The 21479-nt window shown below is 30.5% G+C and overlaps 1 long non-coding RNA gene across 1 annotated transcript in view; it reads right to left on the reverse strand.

The window, feature by feature from the left end:
• Positions 1-21479, reverse strand: part of LOC128201071 (uncharacterized) — a 53944-nt gene that overhangs the window by 21623 nt on the left and 10842 nt on the right. The window contains exons 3-5 of the long non-coding RNA XR_008253056.1: positions 10796-10863; positions 10501-10588; positions 10100-10165 (exon numbers count right to left, since the gene is read on the reverse strand). This is a non-coding gene — a long non-coding RNA (uncharacterized LOC128201071). The remainder of the gene's footprint in view (positions 1-10099; positions 10166-10500; positions 10589-10795; positions 10864-21479) is intronic.

Here is a 21479-nt window from a genome sequence, read left to right on the forward strand (position 1 = left end):
AATAAATAAGGTCAATTTAAAAAAAAATACAAATGCTGGCCCCCCACAAAGACGCGGTCTTTCGGTCGGTTTCGGTTAAAAAAAAATGTCTCGGAAATAAAACAATACATCGAAAAATAAAAAAAAAGATACCACAAATACGATTTGGGCTATATTTAAAAATATATTGGGGAGCATAAACTGTGATGCGGAGTTTACGTGTGGAGCACAACGTGAGCTTGAGAGTGACGGTAAATTTTGGAGAATAATTATATGCTTTTGGACAAAGTAATTCTTTGTAAAAAAAAATAAAAGTGTATTTAAACTAATAGATAAAGCTTTTAAAATAATATTTTTTTATAAAGAAATAAATATTATTATTTTAAAAATAATGTTATTTAAACGCGTAAATAACGATTGTGCTTTGGCTCGTAAAAAATTGTAAAAATTTTAGAGTTAGATTATTACTACTACCTATTACTATTCTGCCTACTATCTACTTTTAATTTTTTGGATAAATAAATAAAATTAATATGTTACAAAACTTTATTCAATACATTCAGCAGAATAATTTTTAATGTACCCGAATGCTATGGAAAACATAAGGGAATTTTAAAAAAACTGACAAAAGAGAATTTAATAGTCAACATTTAAAAGTAAAAAAGTGGAATCACTAAGGTTTATGAATAATTGGATACGTCGTTGATTAAATTACCAGTGTTCTAAAAAAAATTAAAAATAAATGTCTGGATTACGCGTAAATATAAAAAAAAAAACACCGTAACTGTTTATTTTTAATACTTCGTCAATATAATACAAAAATCTGGCATATTACGAATACGTCCTTCATCATCATCATTTTAAAACTTAAGGATTATTTGTAATATTCGATCATAAATTTAATTAACTTACTGTGTTTGTAGTTTCCGACAATTATTTCGACTTTATTCGAGAATCTTCTTCAAGGTGAGTACAATGAATAGCAACGTCTTGCCTCGAACTGCGGGCCGCAGCTCACAGAACCAGTGAAGACAACGGTGAAGGCAGGATGGGGGGCAAAGATTGCGGTGGGCAATGGTGTTATCAGATACGAGTGATTTTTAGAAATAGTAAATCCTATATATATATATATATATATATATATATATATATATATATATAATATTTGTCACTAATGAAATAGATATCTCTTATATATCTTAAAATTCCATCTAACTCGATTATAAAGATACAATTTAAACCTTCAACTCAGGAGATATAATGAAGTTAAATTCATATCTTTCATATCTATTAATATCTTCGCAACTCTCGCTTTGGCTCATTCAGTAAATCTAAAATGAATCTGACTCAGGAAAAACGAAATGATAATAAAGATATATTTGTAAAACGTGTACTTTACAGATATATTCAATATTTTTGACGGATCTTTTTTATCAATCAGTCCTGAGTTATACAAGGTTAGTGATGGTGTCTAGCGTCGTTGTAGTTGACTGTAAAAGCCTCTCACAGAGCCTGGCACACAAAACTCACTGTATCTCCTCTAAGTTATTTTAGCGGCCTCTAACATCCATGGATAAATATTCTTCGAATCAGTGATAAAAACAACCCTTTGTCTCTCTATGGAAATTAGGGTGTCAAACCAATTTCTATTGCTTCACGAATGTTACGAGGAATGAACAGCTTTTTTCTTGCTAAGACTTGAGCCTTGTCGAAACGTATGTAGTGCGTCACACCAGAGGGCAAAGCGTGCTCAGTCACAGCTGAACTCTGTGTTCACATTCTTCAAATACCGATTACAAACCAAAACATTAGTGACGTTGTGCAGATGATGGGTATTCAATTTTGCATAAAGATCATATTATACCTGTATTAGAACATTTAATTAGACGAAAGAACCGTACTCATCCTTAGGAAGACTTCCAGATGAAATCGAAACAATTATCGGAAACGACAAAAACAGTAAGCTTACTAAATTCCCGATATCCAGTATAGTATATTAAAAATAAACCTTAATATTTAAAATAATGATAAGAGGTATTCTTAATATGCCACGTTTATGTATAAATTGACTAAATGTTGTAGTGTTTTAATTAATAAATTAGAATTAGTGGAAATGTTGATATCTACGCATCTTAATATGATTATAATATCCCATTAAAAATCGATAATAAATTTCGACTATATTTTAATTTAATAATAGTTAAATTAAATAGCAACCATAATAGTTATAATCATTATCAATAATTAATAATATTAGTTTTAATACGTTTTGGCTTTTTATCGTTGCTTCGTTCTCTAAATGTCGTTGAATTTAAGCAGGCGTTTATTACGTGCTAAACGAATAAAAAAATTTGGTACACAAATAAACCCGACTACGTTAATAGATAGTATCATATTTTACCTAACAATACGGTGAAGAGAAATGAAAGACGCAAAAATTATTTTAATATAGCTACAAACCAAAAATTTATAATACAAACCATGTAAGCCACGTAATGATTTAAAAGCTTTTTAAATACCTTAATATAACTGTCGTTTATATAGATAGACAGAGCTATACAAGGCTTCGTTATTAAATGTACTAAGTAGGTACAACTTCTGAATAAGTGACACAACAAAATGACAGTAAACATGCGTATAAACAATATACATACGTTGTTTAGAACCATAGTTCAGTTAAGATTATGTTAGGTACTGACGTGATACAATGTAAGTTTCTCAGAGCTATATTATGGAATGCTAGACAGTGCACTACTGTGAAATAAGTTATATGATACAATGAGTATGCGATATACATAACTATGTATATAATAAAGTTGTAACTAGATGACCTCTAGATAACTAGGTAGGACATTTTTAAGAAAAATTGTTAATAACAATAGAAGGCAAAATAATATTTTATTAAAATTTTTGTCTGTCCCTATGCTTATTCTGGTATCAAGCAAAAATTTTTACACCAAATTGGATCGTGGTACACCTAAAAGTGTAATATAAAATTTAGGGTATGTTTAATCTTCCATGCATTTTAAAATCTACACGTACGAATTTGCGGACAAAAAGTTAAGCTATCATAAACTTTATACATATTATATTATAATCATTAGACTACCCACAGTAACTTATTAAAACAATTATTATTCAACTTAAAAATTCACGTATTTACAACCAGACGTTTTTCTAGCCGTCGGACAGGCCAGAATTAAAAGTTGTGACACAAGGTCTTCTTTCTTACTAAATGCATAGTAATTATTTGAAAGTTTAAACTTTTTTAACTTTAATAAGCCTGATATTTTCTTATTACAAATAGGCAAAAATTGCACCAAGAAAACTTTTGTAAATTGTATACGAATTCTATACTCATAACGCAAAGTCTACTTAGTTTAGACTAGAGGGGACTGGTGTTTATTTGTATATTTGATAACGTAAAATATATATATACTCATATAATAATGTAAATCCATGACAATATAAGAAGATAGATATGCAATCATATCCTCCATGTTACAATATCAGATACTAAGAAACTTACATGTATATGCACTTAGTTGATGAAAGGTATCTTCTCAATGCATTTGACGAATATGCGAAAGAACATCCGGTTGTTTGAAGATAAAATATTATTAAAAAGCTTACAACGTAATGTACTATCTGAGCTATCGGATTTCATTTGTTTGTATTTTTATGTGCGAGAATATAACGAGACTGTATTTACGACAAGGTTTAAAAATACATCCGACACGAGAATGCGAAAACGTTAAATTGTTATAAAAGTTACTATCTAGATTCAAACTAAGTTTAAGTGACTTACCCTTTGATTTGCGAAAATTCCTTTTATAACATACTCAGGTCACTCAGTTCCCTAAAGCATGCTAAACTTATCTGAAATTACCTCGTAAATGTTATAAGTACTAAGGGTTTCGATCTTGAATCCTTCGATAGACGTTTGAATTTTGAATTGTCCTTTTAGCAACACAAGAAATGCCTTTTGCGTACTTTATGTTGATAATAACAATAATTTTAAATTCTATTATGCTTCACGATTGTGGAATAAAATTTTTCACTTTTTAAATATTTTTAAGAACGACAAAGACAAAGCTGTTATATTTCTGTTTTAAGAGCGCACACTAACAACCATTTTTTTCTTTCTATCTCCAAATAAAATGACTCATTGGCACATATGAGAATAAAATGCTCTTATTAATTATTGAGCCATGGAATTATTACATCTAAAGTGAACATTTTAAGATAATGATTCCAACTTAATGTTATTAAATATTCTTTGAACAGCTAAAATCTTTTAAAACATTCATAAGTATTTCATAGACCACACTTGAGTTAATGAGATTTCAGTTCCTTTGTAGGGCATAGCTTTTAACTAGATTTCTTAAAAAAATATGAAACCTTATTAGAGTGAATAACCATTAAAACCTTTTATAGTGAATTCCTACAAAATAAGCTAGCTAATTATTTCAAAAACTTTACAACGTTCTACATGAAGTATAATTTGTCAATCTAGAGGTTAACCAAAGTGAAACGATTTGAGCTTTTGAAAATCACTTAATAATTTTAAAGTTAAAAACTATAAAGTAGGGTTTTATTTGCTTAACGGATGCTTATGTTTTACGCTGTGGATAACTATAATTGGCTAGCATGAAGTAAATGTGTAATATGTATTGAATTTTGTAAAAATCTGTTTTTATCCCAAATAAACTAAATAAAAAAATCTATCTATCTATCCATTTAAGAGCTGCGCTCTTGTCGGTGGAGCTCTTGCCACTCACTACGATTTTCAGCGAGTCTCTTCACCTCTTGATACGACACGACACCAACTCCTTCCTTGAACTGCCTGATGTAACTATGTCTCGGTCTCCCTCTCCCCCTTCTTCCTTCTATCTTACCTTCTATTATAATGTTCATAAGTTCGTAGTGTCGTATAAGTGTCCTAACATTTTTTCCCTTCTGTCCTCAATAGTTTGAAAATTTTGAAATGAAAATGAAAATTTATGAAAATTTTATATAAAATGATTAAATTTACAAAAAATAATAATTAAATCATACAACTTTCTTACAGTAATTTTTTTATATTATATATTTATAATAAATAAAATAAATAAATAAATAAACGTTATTAATTAATCCTTCAATCTTTTCCGAATTCTGAAATTTTAATTAAGCCAAGGTTCGAGTGGGCTTATTTAAACGTATTTAAGGTTAAACCACATATAATTACGTCATCTATTGAGATCTAGTCTTTGATATGATTTGGTTGTATATAGGAGTAAGCTGTCCAATTACGAATACGATTTTAACGAACAAACCCGAATTAAAAAAATAAATAAAAACGTTTTCATCAATAGAAAACAATATTATGACAGTAATATGAGTGATATGATTTTAATTTTTACTAGAATTGATACTAGAGTTAGGGTTTATAATACGCATACAACGAATTAGATAAAATTCCACTATGAAAATTTTATATAAAATGATTAAATTTACAAAAAATAATAATTAAATCATACAACTTTCTTACAGTAATTTTTTTATATTATATATTTATATTATTGACTCTTTACATTTAATAAAAAATCCATTTATTAATATTACAAAGAATAATTTTAAAACTGCAGAGGGCAGCGTAGTAAATGAATGAAAGAACAATGAAATCAAATTAGTAACTACTCTAAAAGCTTTTAATGAAAATATATTATTCGAATCGACTGCAACATAACAGCAATGCCGTGCATAATGCTCTTAAAAATTGAAAAAGAAACCTTACTTAGCTGTAGCGAATTGTTTGGAAATGAATCATGTCCGAACTGAAAAGAGTATTATACTGTAAGAGTTCCCTGTAATTAACAACTTTTGTTCTATAACTTAACGCGAAAACCATGTTTAATTAACGATTTGGTTCCCGACTATATTATTGAATAGTATTTCTATTCGTTTATAAGAATAATTATCAAAATCTATTCAACATTGACGAAAATATAGCGTAACACAAACACAAGAAAAAAATATAGTCAAATTGAGAAGACCACCTATGTTGAAAGTCGGTTGAAAAAAAAACAACAACTAAAACTACCATTCGTTTTTTTTTCTTAGTTACAAATATAGTAGATCACAATCATAAAAAAATAGCTTATTTGGTATATCAAGGATATTGTATGATTAAAAAGTACTTTTACATTTTTTAACTGACTTAAAAAAAGGAGGAGGTTTTTATTTCGATTGTATTTTTTGTTTGGGACTTCATAACTCCGTCATTAATAAACCGATTTGAAAAAATCTTTTTTATCTATAAGGATAGACGTTCTGATTGGTCCCATAAAAAAGTATCTAAATCGATTTAGTAGTTTATTCTTTAAAGCAAAATAACTGCTTTTGCCACAACTGTATTCGTGTTTTTTTTTGTGGAACAAAATCTCAAATTATGGTATTTAGAATACGAATTGAGACATAGTGATTTCTCACAGAGTGAGATTTCTTATCAATCGAAAATTAAGAGTCGGGTTATTGAATTTTGTTTAGTCGATCTTCTTTCGGTTCAAAAAAACCTATAAAGATAAATTAATTATCAAGGGATTTAAAATTAATTAATTTTACAATTTGTTATTTAATTTTACTGCATTTTACTTCAGTGTTTTGTTCGCATTAAATGATAACATTTTATATGAATTGATGAATTTGACACAAAACTTTAGTTTCATTTTATTAATAAGAAAATAATTATAATTACTAGATTAAATACCCACGACGTATTCTGCAAAATTACTCGGTTTAATATTTTTTTTATGAAAGCATATTATATTTTAATATAAAACTGACTGCGCCATGGGTTAATTTTTAATGAATAATTTATTACATAAGTACAGGTGGACATGGTTGATCATTTCAAATACTTTATGTAAAACGTTGTTTCGTCTTAATTAGGCGTGCAAATCTTATTATGCGATGTTTAATAATTCATCGCGCAGAAATATTAATTACATATATCAATAGAAAATCAGAAAAAAATATCATACACAGTACCTATTTCAATTACAATATCAAAACCGTCAGCACTATGTAAAACTATTCATGCTGTAGGTTATATTAGGTCAGAAAACAGCAGCTAACCATATTTTTCTACGATGAAAATATTCAGTTTCGCTAGTAGAATACTCCCTTCAAAGTCGTTAACAACTTCAATTTTAGCTTATATATCCATATCGATTTCTAATTAACTTCGTCCGACTAGTGCTCAAAAAATAATTTAATTCAAAAAAACAGAATGTGATTGTTATTACGCCAACTCTCAAAGATCTTTTCATAAATAGGGCTACCCAATTGCCACAGATTTTCTAATCACATCGCAACATCAGAGAAATTTGATGAAGTCTATTCAGTTGTCTTGTGATAACGTACAAAACGGAAATAAATTTTATGATTACTGATTTTTATTTTTAAATTTACTACTATATAGGCTTCTCAGCCGAAAATAACTGCACATAGATTTTATTGAAATATTTTTTTTTAAGGTACGACTACAAAGTGTGACTCATATTTATTTATAAAAATTATACGGTTTCGCTTCCTAGAATACTTCCTAAAAAGGATAGTAATGATTTTGAGACAATTATAAAAGTTTTGAAAAATTACAATTTTGCAAAGTCAGTACACAGATGTTTTATTTGAAGACGCTAGAAGTAAACAGCGAAAATCGTTTTGTATTTTTATAATTAATGTATATCATAAGTGTTTAGTGAATATTTACGAAATACAAATTGAAACTGCGCAAAAAAGATCTTAAATTTTGTGTATATAATATTTTATCGTTAAAAATAATAAATATTTACCGTCTGTGTATTTTATGACATAAATATTTATTGACAAAAAGTATTATTTATAAACTGTGTGGCCACGGCATAGAATGGGCCACTCCTTCCTTTCCCGTGTGTGTCGCAAGAGGTGACTTAGGGAACTTAATAACCGAAATTGGACAGCAGCGACCCTCTTAAAATACCAAAGCCTAACTGCAGGTGCCAACCTGCCTGCCAAACGCAGCAACTACTGGCAAAACCCCTTTTATGGGGGAGGCCTATGTTCAGCAATGGATGGTTAACAGCTGAAATAATGATTATTTTTTCTATGAATATGATATATATATGAAAACTACGAATGCAAAGTAACGGTCAAAAAATAGTTTTAAATTAATTTAAAAATACTTATACTTAAAATTTTAATAAACAAATATTTATAATTTAAAATTTAATAGTTATATTATACTATTATAATAGCGATAAAAAAATAAACATTTTTAGTTTTAATGGAATCGGTATATTTCAATTAGGATATTGCAATTTGTCAACCGAATATAAAGTTAATCATTTTACTCATTGTAAACTACGCCCTGGCTAAATTAAAATATATCTTATGTGTCAATCTAGAATTTTGTCTATGTATAAATTTAAATCAAATACGTTCAGCCGTAAGCGTGATCAAGTAGAGAACGACCATATCTTCATATCTTTATAAAATATATTTCTAAAGTTTATTCAAGTATTATTATTATTATAATATTTGATATCAGTCGATTTGCACTGTTAGATCATTTTGTTTATTCTATTGTTTCATTAAAACATGAGAATTATTATACTCTATTACTATTTATTAAAAGACGGGCTTTTTCAGGCAGAAAAACCTATAATAACCTTTCCATGATCTTTTGTGCTCGACCTTTTTTAAAATTCGCTACTAATTCCTATTATAGGAATTTTAAAATGTTATTTGTAGCAATGTTTTGTATCTCCTCAGGGTATAAAGTGTACTTTCCAAATGTGATATATCATTTATGTATGAGTGAACTACAACTATAAATTAAATGCTGCTGTATTTTGCCCTCATTGTGAAACAATCGGCAAACACTTTTTGGACATAAACCTAATTGGGCCATGTGCTTGTTTAGTTTGCAGCCTCCCGTGAGAGCCCTTGTTAATACATACCAAGTATACCAAGTATACTTGCTGCTTCTAAGCTTTCAAGTTCGAGATGTCTGAGCTTTAAGCTTGGAGGTATGCCACAATAAGGCTCTGGTCCTATTTGGGCATTCTTTGCCCCTTTTTTTGCTAATTGATCAGATGTTTAACTTCCATGAATATATGCGTGACCAGGAATCCGTAATCAGGAATGTTATTTCTACTGTCCAAGTCATTTAATAACATTAAGAAGTTGTTTTTAGTTTTTGATTTATTCCCGTGTAAGTCAAGTGCTTGACTATCCGAGTAAATAAATATATTATTATTAATATAGTTAAAATTTAGAATTAGTTCTTAATACTTTATTATGGCTCTAGTTTCTGCCTCAAAGAGACATACTTGCCTAAGTTTAAAGAGCTGTGTGTGTGCTTTGGATTCATCTAGGTCATATTCCGATGACTACTACTATAACAAATGCAAAGTTTGTGAAGATATATGGATGGATGTTTAATACTCTTTCGTGCAAAAACTACTGAATAGATTTTAAATAAAATTTTGTACACAGGTTATATCCTAATTCACACGCAAGATTTAGTTACGTCCATACTTTATATAGTGATTATAATATCAAACGGAAAATCCGAAAAGTTTAAGTTTAAAATAAAAGCATGGTTTGACAATTCTGTATCAGACAGAACACATATTCTGGAATACAATTCATGTATTTTTCATAAGTGAGATTTTTGTTGAAAATTCTCATTAGAACAAATAATAATGATTTTGAATAAAATAAATAAAAATAAATACATAAAATTATAAACTTAACACATGTCGCTATTTTTAGTCATTACACAAGGATAATTTTGATGATTGAAAATAAAAGTATAATTAGTAAATGATCGATTGAACATAAAAACAAAAGGTATATATATTGAAAACGCAAGGTGATGACAAAAAATATCGCCATAGCTCAAAAAAGACATGTTTAAATTAGTAGTAATGTCAAATTAGGATTTCAAAGTAAATAATTAAAGAAAACAATGATTTAATAGCGAAATGTGAGAGAAAAAAGTAGGCACATTATAATGAAAACGATGTATAAATTCGCTGCCATTGTAACAATAGGAAAAACTTTTTCTCTCACGTCGCGTTCTGTTACCTACCTGTGTAAGTCGGGCGATCAGCTGTACAGGCCCCCCGCTTGCCTCCGCCGCGCACCGTATTGCGAGCTGTCAAATGTATCATCTATCAAATGTTTTATACCATTCTAAATTAAAACGCCAGCGTCTTATACTTCTATATCATGTTCGTTTAGCATAAATAAAGTCACAATTTTGTTGGAAATAGCAACCCAATAACTTTAAAGAGAGAAGTTTCGTTACAATAATGTTACAGGTTGCCATTTCCATTACACACATTAAATAATTACATAACAGTTTAAAACAAATCGCATCTGCAACGAAAATGATTCGCTTGGAAAAACCGTCAATTTTAAACATTCTTAAATCTATATATAATAATTTATGTAAACTTATTATAAAATATGAAAAACAAATATATTTACCTGAACACTGGATTAAAAATTTCAAGACATCAATCAGCATTAACGCCTACGGTTGTTTAGTCAGCCATAATCTCAATCCACAGAAATTCTGTAACAAGAGAGAATATTTTTTGAGTCACAAAATACAATACACGTGCTTAGGTATTAATTACATCTAATTATTGGTTATAAGCACATAATAATTGCACAGCACAATACACGTTATAAATATAACATAGAATATATATAAAATTCGCTTAGAGCATAACACAAACTTTTCACTTATTTAAATTTAATTTAAATTCATAAAACTTACCGATGTTGTCTCACAATTCATGTCATGTTGCCGAAGGCCAAGCTATCTATCACCAACGCCATCTCTACCTGTCGAAGAAGCAAACGTAACATTTAAATTATTTTCTGAAAATATCTTTAAGGCAGGTATTGAGATCTTCTAATTTGCATTTAAATTAGTAACGTGGCATATTGCAACGCTTTGAGTGTCGTCACGTCAGCCATACGTGGCGTTGCGGGTAAAGTGTGCCGCGTCTGTTTATAGTTACCAAGGAGCGACCTGGAAGGCTCGCATCCCTGACATCTAGTTCGCGCAGGCGCAAGCTAAAGCCCACTCTTATGGTAATTTCACTCGACTTAAATGTATTTTAATTAAACTACTTCTATAACCTTTTTAAATAATATTAATCATTTTAATCCAGTATAATATTGCCAACTTCTTTACTAATTGTCCAACCTCTAAAAATATAGAAAACCTGTCAATTAATATATCCAATGTTTTAATTAAAAATAATGTATACTAAAATCGAGGCAATATTAATTAAAAGCATGAAGACTCTTAATAAAAAATATTCTATAATAAAAACACAACATGATCGAAAAATTTAATCCTAACAATTCAATTGCATTAACAAAATAAAATAATTATTGTATACCTATATATCTATACTGCAGTCAGGCAGCAAACGACACTTTATTGTGTTGTAAAGGGGAGCATCAAATGAGTCTTGACTTTTATTGACAACTAGGTACTTTATATACGGCGCAACCTGAGCAATTAATGACTACACCTATATTGATTTACTCCCAACACAAAGGTGTAATGTTAAGATTATAACTAGGTTAAACGTCTTTAGGAACTACATTTTATGACAAAAATTATAAATTACTTCAGAATGTCGCCAATAGAAATAAACATGCATTTCTATTTTTTATTACACTTCACTATTAGTTGAACAAATTTGACCAAATATTCATACACACTTTTCACCTTCATGGCCTCTTTAGATGTAGTAAAATAAAAATAACCTGAACGAATATTATGTTTATAGTTTCAGATAGACATTAAGGAAACAGTAAGGAAAACTTTAATATAAATATCTTTAGCAACCACTCACCCACTTCACACAGATGCAAAACAAATCTTACGTAAAAAATATCTAATATACCCGTATCAAAATCTATGTGTGTTTTAGAAAAAATATACGAAGAGTGATTTTGTTGTATATATGTTAAGAAAAAATATAATCACGATTGTGTTTCACAAAAAAAACCGACTTTAATTGTGACAAATCCAGTTATTTTAATTTAAAAACAGATGCAAAACAAACCCTAAGTAAAAAAAAAAAATATCTAAAAGACCCGTATCAAAATCTGTGTGTTTTACAAAAAAATATACGGAGAGTGATTATGTTGTATATACGGTAAGAAAAAAATATAATCACGATTGTGTTTAAAAAGAAAACCGACATAAATTGTGACAAAACCAGTTATTTTAATTTAAAAACTAAACTATTGAACCGATTTTGACAAAATTGTTATGAGACTAATCTGTAAGTGTACCCCTTCATATTCACAATTGATTTACAAGTGACAGAATTATGACGTAATAAATATAAAATACAACCAAATTAAGAACGTCCTTCTTTTTGAAGGTAACGTGCGACTTAAATTACATTTCTTCGGCTATTGCGAACCTTGTGAGATAAAATTAAATAAAATTGCAGATTTTTACAAAATGTGTCAACGTATTTAAACTAAATAGCATGTATTGTTATACTGTATAACCATTCAATCTATTGACGTTATACTTGATAAGTTTCTTAATGACTATTACAGTAATGAACGTTGTGGTATAACTCAACTCTTGACGTCATTATGCTGTAATTAGTTAATAAGTATAATATTCATGCAACGTGTGTAATAATTAACGGACAATCTATAATTAGTTATAGTTACAAATAAGTAGGCATCCAGCAATTGTTTGTACATTAATTGCACTGTTGTTTATATTATTTACACTTGAATGGCTTTATTCTTTGCATAGATTAAGATTAGGTGGCCGAAATGTTAAATTATTCAAAGTAGATACGCAATTTTGCCACTTTACATAAACCTCTAATAATAAAAACACAAGTCATTTGCATTCATAAGCCTCCATAAAGAGGTGCATTTATAGTCTACTGCGCAGACATTTATTCAAGTATTATACTATTGTACTGTGACAGTATATGTAAATAAAAAAAAATAATTGTTGAATTTATCTTTTTAACTAAACGTTTTCGTTATCAGCCTTTGGCCCCACATGTAACGACTATCTTTCTATATTATATTGAGTACGATTAATCGTTTGATTTGAAACATTGAACCACGGTTCAATACGAATGCTACGATAATCACTCTGTGTAAGCAGAGCTTTTTGTATTTATTAAACTTATTTTATTTTGTTATTTTACAAACAAGGTACAAAGACTCGAACCCAACGTCCTTTTGCCACTACTTATAAGAAAGTTGTACTGAATAATAACAGTGGTTAAAAAAAGGGACATCAATAACAACAAAAAAAAACAACCTCATCCTTTTTTGAAGTCGGTTACAATAATATGGAACCATCCTAAAGATAAGTTGCCGTGAGTCCTGGCATAGAATGGACTACCTTCCTTTCGCGTGGATGTCACAAAAGGCGAGTAAGGGAATGATCGTTAGATGGGCAGCAGCGTCTCTTTTAAAATATCAACAAAACCTTACTGCAGTTGCTAACCCACATGCCAAGCGTGTCTACAAATGGCAGAATCCCCTTTACAGGGGAGACCTATGTTCAGATGTGGAAAATTATCGGTTGATACGAGAATTCTAAAAGTAAATCTAATATAAAAAATTATTTAAAAAATAATCATTACATCATTCATCAATCATTCATAATCGATGATGATGGCTTATGTATTCCTTATTCTTACTAAAGTACAAATGTCAAAACGTGTAGAATTTTGCATATACATACGCAGCGTTACTTATCAGTTTGAAATTCATCCGTGATTACATGACATCATCTATAAAAAAATTGTCGATAAGATTTAGTGACAAAACAGAACTTAAACAAAAACCAGGCACAGACATGAAGCCCGACACTATAGACGCTTTTGTATGCAAAACTGACATTACACAGCCTCGCCTTGTATAAAAACATTATGTTTTTCTAGTTATTTACCGGTATCTACGCGTGATACCCGTTATCTTTCGTTCCCGTGGGAATTTCAGGTAATCCTTTCTAAATGTATAACTATATCATAAAAAATTATAAAACTGCCTGTTTCAGTTTAAGATTGTGCCATGACAATAAATCAATCAGAACCTTTTTATTTATATGTAGGATATTCTTGCTGGAATTGTTTTTGCAATATCTATAATTTGAATATCTATGAATCGTACCTTGACAAATCGCCAGGATTTCTGGCTATTTAATAAAAAAATCAACTAAATATGAATTTAAATCAATAAATCGAATTTATAAATTTAAGTCATTAAATAACTTCACAATTAATACCACTAAAAATATTAAATTATCCTAGTTAACTTGATTGCCGTTATCAAACACATAAAAAACATGAAACTAGACTAATTCTTCATTATATCTCTAAATGAAATTAACAAACATACATCAGATGATTATATATATATATATATATATATATATATATATATATATATATATATATATATATATATATATATATATATATATATCATCTGATGTATGTTTGTTAATTTCATTTAGAGATATAATGAAGAATTAGTCTCGTAATATAAATCTACAAAAAAATAATATACTTAATAGAAAATTAGTTACATTCTTGTCAAACGTTTACCACACCAGGAGGCCTTCAGTGTCCGTTAATGAAGCAAGGATCGTAAAGGCAGTCCTTCTAATAGTAATAAGGTTAAAACTTCGTGATATCGTTCGCGAATATCGGAAAAGCCTGTTGTACCTATTTAGAAATCGATCGTATAGCGCATGCGTGGTTGCTGCGTTCACAACTCGTGGAGCTCGTGGAACCCGCCCTTCACAAATGGACTTAAACGAATTTACGTCTTACCCACCCCTACATAGAAACCATTTTGCAATTTTTCCCCTCCTATGAATCTTGTTGCGTAGTTTAACACGTGAATCTGAATCCACTAGGAATCATATAGAAATGAAATAAATATATTATCTAAACAATAATACTGTATATATATATGGAAACTAATTACCTTATATTCCACCAATATTACATATTTTTTTGTATTCCACTATTTCTTTTTGTTATAACTATTAAAGTATTTTGTTACTAAACAAGGCTCCACTAAGATGAATAATAATTTAATAAAAAAATACTTAATGTAGGTACTAATATTGTTTACTGATTTACTAATGTAAAATTTCTCACATATTTGCACTATGGAGTCAAGTACTTTTAGCGCTTCACATTTTTAATTTCAACATACTCAATATGTTGAATGTAAAATAATCCTACTATACATATGCGTAGTATTATTATACGAGGTTTGTCCGGAAAGTACGTATAAAAGTTTTTTTAAAATTTTATTTTACAATTATTCAGGTAAATCAATTTTATCCCCTTCAAAGTACTCCCCCTGTGACATAATGCACTTGTGCCAACGCCGTTTCCACTGTGAGAAGGCTCCTTGAAAGTCCTCTGGTTGTAGGTTTCTCAGCTGCCCCGTCGTAGCTTTTTTTATCTCATTTATATCCCCCAAATGCCGCCCCCGAAGTACCAATTTGGTTTTTGGGAACAAGAAGAAGTCACACGGGGCCAAATCCGGCGAATAGGGGGGGTGTTCGGTCACCGTAATGGAATTTTTACTCAAAAACTCACGGACAACAAGAGAGGTGTGGGCAGGGGCATTGTCGTGGTGAAGAATCCAACGCCCCTCTCGCGCCAATTCTGGACGAACTCGTGCCACACGACTGTCTGACCGTTAAACGACGGTCCCCATTAACACAAGTTCGAATTCTTTCCACGTTTTCGTCGGAATGTGAAGTGGAAGGACGTCCTGAACGTGGGTCATCTTGAACGCTTTCTCGGCCCTCTCTGAATCTTTTTAGCCACTTGTGGACGGTTGGTTCCTTCACAGCATCATCCCCATAAACTGTTCTGAGATCGGCAAAAATTTCACGGCCATTCTTGCCGAGTTTCGAGAGAAACTTGATTACGACGCGCTGCTCTTCAACGGAAGCGGGCTCCATGCCGACGGGGTTTCGTTAAGAGGTAACTTCACAGATGGCGTGACAAGCCAGTTCGCACCGCACGGCGGTCAGACCAGAACTGAAGCATTGTTAGGGACATAAGGAAGGGGTCCTGCGCTTACCTGGCCTCCCCACTCCTCTTTCTCGCATTCCAGAACACTTTTATACGAACTTTCCGGACAGACCTCGTATACAAAGTACAAAACTATAAAGTTATAAAAAGATCATCGTTTATCTAAACTACAAAAGCTACATCAAATACATTTATTTATTGATAAATAAATCTATTTGATAATAAGTTTTACACACGTTCACACAAGAGTATGACATCCTAACAATTTTTTACTAATATTGTAAAGTGAAAATGAGTTTGTTTGTTTGTTAATTTATAGAGCCTTAAAGACTTCAAAAACAATCACTATAAAAATCCAGTATAAAAGGATATAAGCTACTTTTTATTCCGATTAGTTAACATATCCCGGTTACGCGAACAAAATCGCTAGTAAAAGCTAGTAAGAATATAAATAAAATTTTTGACGCCTTATCAAAGCTGTTATTTTTATACTCATTTTCTTACAAACAAGGCAAGTAATAAATGTTAACCTAACGTAAACCCAAATAATATGTTATTTATAAATAACTAAATATAAGATTGTCCAATTATACGATAGTTTATTTATATTTAGAACTTATTTTTATTTTAAGAAACTTGTGACAATATAGACGGGGCTAAGTTCCACTTGCATTTGACCAACATTATTTCTATGTACAGTAAACCTCATCACCCTAAAAATGACAGACTTGTCGAACAAATTGAACCGATGGTATTGAGGGGAATAAGATTATTATTATAATGATTAGAAATGACGTTGTGGTTAATTCAAGTCGAATGCCTCATGATAGATCAACTGACTTGCATTCATCCTCATCTATCATCCTTTACTGGTGCCCCGCCAGTATATGCCGATATCACTGGTGGGTTATCACTCCATTTTTACTTAGGTATAAATAAGCAAATTGGGTTCCACAAAACAAAACATGTGGCAAAATCAGTTATTCTGACTTAATAACTAAATTACTGAACTGATTAATTACTTTTTTAATTAATTTTAATTAATTACTAATAAAAATTCATTTCAAATAAAAAAAGGATTTTCCAAATCAGTATTGTATATTTTTTTTTATAGAACTTAGAATAGCAAACAAGCTGACTTCCCACCTAATGGAAAGTGGTAACCGTCGCCTATAGACATGAGAAGTACCATGAACATAACAGAGTATTCTGTTTCGCCCATGATACCCCCCATGCGTTGCCATTCCTGAGGACTCAGTTGTTATTCCTCTGTATCCTGTAAATTTACGCCATATCCCACCCTTCAAACCGAAACACAGCCATACAAACACAGCTGCTTTACTGTCGAAACACGAATGGGACAGAGGTACCCAAGCAAACGACTTTTGTACAAAGTCTCCCTCTGGTGAACTGGTATTTATCAACCATGAATCTCTGTGACTATAGAGTATCTCTTTTCATTTTTCATCAGAATGTCTTTCTACGTCGAGAGGCGACAAGAGTAAAAAACATAAAGCCGGAAAAAACAGAGTTAGCAGATGGAATTTTTTATTTATCTATTCACCATAATAATACTATTTTCTTTAGTTATACTCAAAAACTAAAAAAAAATTAACAGAGCCTGGCCTGTCTGGATAGCCTGGTACTAATAATTCAATACCATCCTATTATGGGAAGAAACATAGTCAGTTAATAACTTGTACCATGAATATGAATATAATAGTAAAAAAGTAATACAAATTATATAACAATACTTTTCTAAACTTATAAAATAAAAATTATTCGCAATAATAAAGTAACAAATGAAAACAATAAACAACTTGTGCATATTTCTTACATTTTCGACATGCCAGTAAAATGGAGGGTGTAAAACAGTCAGCTGAGTCGTTTCACATATTTCCACTCAGACGCACGTCAGTATACCTACTTCAGCGATACCTACCTGACCTCGGTTAAAGCTAACGGCACGCTGGCGCAGTGCATCACCGCCTCGGGTTCAACGACACTTGTTTTTTCGCCTGCTTTTATAACGCCATTCAAGTTCGCAACCGGCTGATCTCTGCACTCACAATGCAGCGGATTATGAGAAAAAGTGGTGAGTAGTGACTAATCAACACCGATAGTAATCTACGCAACTGACTGGCCTCAGACGTGTGTACAGAGTGAAACGTAGCATTGACATTCATTAAATCATGTTTTTAACAAATACACACCTTTACAAAACAACATTATTTGATTCCTTACTAATATGATAAAAGAGAGTTTGTTCTCTGTCAACACCCTACCCTTAAGGTTCAATCAAACGTCATGAAATCTGATATACATAAAGTACTTGACGTGAAAAGGAATATCAGCTACTATTTATCCTAGTCACACGTATGAAGTCCTAAATAACTAATTGTTACATAAAAATATATTCAAGTTAAATGTTATAATAGTATTTACAATATAAGAATATAATTTTTTTTATTTATAAACTAGAATTATAAATTAAAGTCCTCATAAGGGATAACTGAGTACTCTCATATACAGTAATGTCCGCTGAGTTATCTAGCACCTTCTTCAGTCGGTCGGACATCAATTAACTCTGGCGATCGCCATCTGAGAGCCCATAATTAAAAGTTAGTTAATTATTAATATCCACAAATCGTTTAGTCCGTCGTTCACAATACAAGTCTCTATTTTACAAAGCAAGATATATTTGTAAAATGATCTAATCCTTTAATGCAAATGCTTTTTTATTGTTATAGAAAATTTTAAAATAAATGTATAATGTTTAATAACATTTCATTTACACCAATCGATATCACTGCAATAAAAAATAGCATATACAGTAAAATCATTCTTTTTTTCTACTCAATTCTATAACCACAGCCACAGCCCGACAATATTAAACTCTAAAATTTTATAATTGTGTTAAAAAAGTAGCTTTTACTTTAGTCGTATTAAAATTTATGAGAGTGAATTAAAGAGAAAAACAAAATTCTTTGTTTCAAACAAAAATGAAAATCGTCTCAAAATAGAGGAAGACATTATTTTGACTACTATAAACAAAATTGGCGTGCACTTAATTACATGAACTTAAAATGGCGGGAGGAATTTAACGAAAACTAATACTTTTTTGATTGAATGATATTAGTACTAATAGTAAAAAATAAAATTTAAAGATGATTCTACATGTACAATAATGACGAAGATGCAACTTTCTACTAACATAAAAAAGACAAAAGTTGTAACGTTAACCAACTTAATAAGCAAACGACAAAATTTTAATGATATCATAATAATATCACTCGAAATCTGAAAAGTCGGAATAAATTTACATAAAAATAACACGTCTTTATACAAGAAGTATCCACATTTATATTTTACCGCATTAAAATTCTTTCTGCGGGATATAGTTTTTGACGTCATATCATAAATTACCACATATTATCAATAACGTTAGATTAATAATAACTAAAATCATAGATATAGGTACATAGAGATAGACAATACAAGTACCTGAATTTTTATAGGAAAAACCAAGCGACTCACTATTAAATTACTTGTCATATTGCCATAATGATACAAAACCTATTTATTGATAGCAAACACCTAAAAATACTATTTGTACTTTAAACATTTTCGACATTAACTATTTAGAAACTCCGATTCGATATTTAATTGAAATAGTCTTTAATAAAAAAAAATTTTTTTGAACCTATTTTGCAGCTAAAACTGGAAATACAATGTACAAGCAGTTAAGCTATCTAGTTAAATTAATATCTAGATCATAATGCTACCAACTCCTTTCATAATGACATGTAACTTTGTTGCAACTTTATTATTATTAAATACATATATTAATTACCCTGATTGACCTCCACTAAAACAGTGTGTACTAGAGTGTAGATAATGATATCATAAATAATGTCACTGAAATAATGCAAAATCGAATTTATCAATACATAAATGACCTCTCATATCGAATAGACATTGGAATGTTTGTTTCCTTTGCACCAAGTTATATATCTGTGCGTATGTGACATTGACATTGGAACCGTTCCTTATCGCTTTTAACGACTTCATTCACACTGCACTTATTACTAGCAGTATACTCTCATATTACAGAACGTGCTTCTAAGTAAATTTGTAAATTTATAGCAACTTAACAAGATAAAAATGTTTCTACAAATTGAGAATCATAGAATATATGACATTAAGTCATTCATTGATTGGATCATAAAATGAGTTAACAGTAGTCTAAGTCGCTAATTAACTAATTAGACATCTATATAAATTTAATGCTATCCACCATCTAAATCGAGATCGTAAATTATAAATTACTGGCAATACCCCCTTTATGGGGGAGGTCTATGTTCAGCAGTGGACAGTTAACGGCTGGCATGATGATGATTATCTAAATCCTATTAGTCCTAGTCCTAGTTGCTACGTGAAAATGAAATGATCATGATTAAAATACCAAATTGTGTTACCAACTTTTGGCACAATAGCGATTTCGATTAGAGAGGAGTACATACTAGAATTTCTGCATAAAGGGTACCTACCTATATATAGAGTACATACTCGTAATAAGAACGCGATAAAAAATGTTTAGTAAACCTAAGTGACATTATTTGCATTCTCAGCCTTACAATTTTAAGACGGATATTAAGTGTCGAAGCGCACGGTACGTGGGGGGGCCTTCGATAGTACAAATTATCAGTTGGCAAAATAGAATAGAGAAATAGATATAACATACCTATAATCTTATTTCCAGATGGGTCAGTCATATGGTTACAATTTATCTACTATTCCAGTTTAATTAAAGGCAACGATATTCAAATATCTATCTATTACCAGACCCTCTAAATAAGTGGCAAGCGAATTCATCGATGGAATCGACATCGCTAGCGAGTCTGTGAAATAGAATGAGATAGCAACGCCTAATGTCTCATTCCAACTCACGAAATCGCTAGCGATGTCGATTCCATTGACAAATTCACTTGCCACTTGTCTAGAGGGCCTGAATACATTTCTTCGTGTGTATATGAATCTATCTTTACAGTAATAACAGGCGTGTACAACATGAATATAGAATAAATGTAAATATGTAGTTGCGACATAAATATCGTACACATAATTTTATTGTTGAAATAACCTTGTTGGATTACATTGCTTCGGAGGTAAGTCTTCATAATCTTTGTGTGAAAAGATAATAAACATTCATCCAAACATCCTCACAAACTCTTGCATTTATAATAGCAGTAGAATACTTGCATTATCTATGTCTATGCAGGCATCTCTCGGACTAATTTATTACTCAGTGTCACCACCAGAAGCTGAACATAAAAAAGACACACACATTAGTAGTGTGATTGTATTCGAAGGGTCGGTGGTCGG

This window comes from Galleria mellonella, unplaced genomic scaffold (assembly GCF_026898425.1).
Source record: "Galleria mellonella isolate WM207_F2 unplaced genomic scaffold, CSIRO_AGI_GalMel_v1 utg33, whole genome shotgun sequence".
NCBI classification, from domain to species: domain Eukaryota; kingdom Metazoa; phylum Arthropoda; class Insecta; order Lepidoptera; family Pyralidae; genus Galleria; species Galleria mellonella.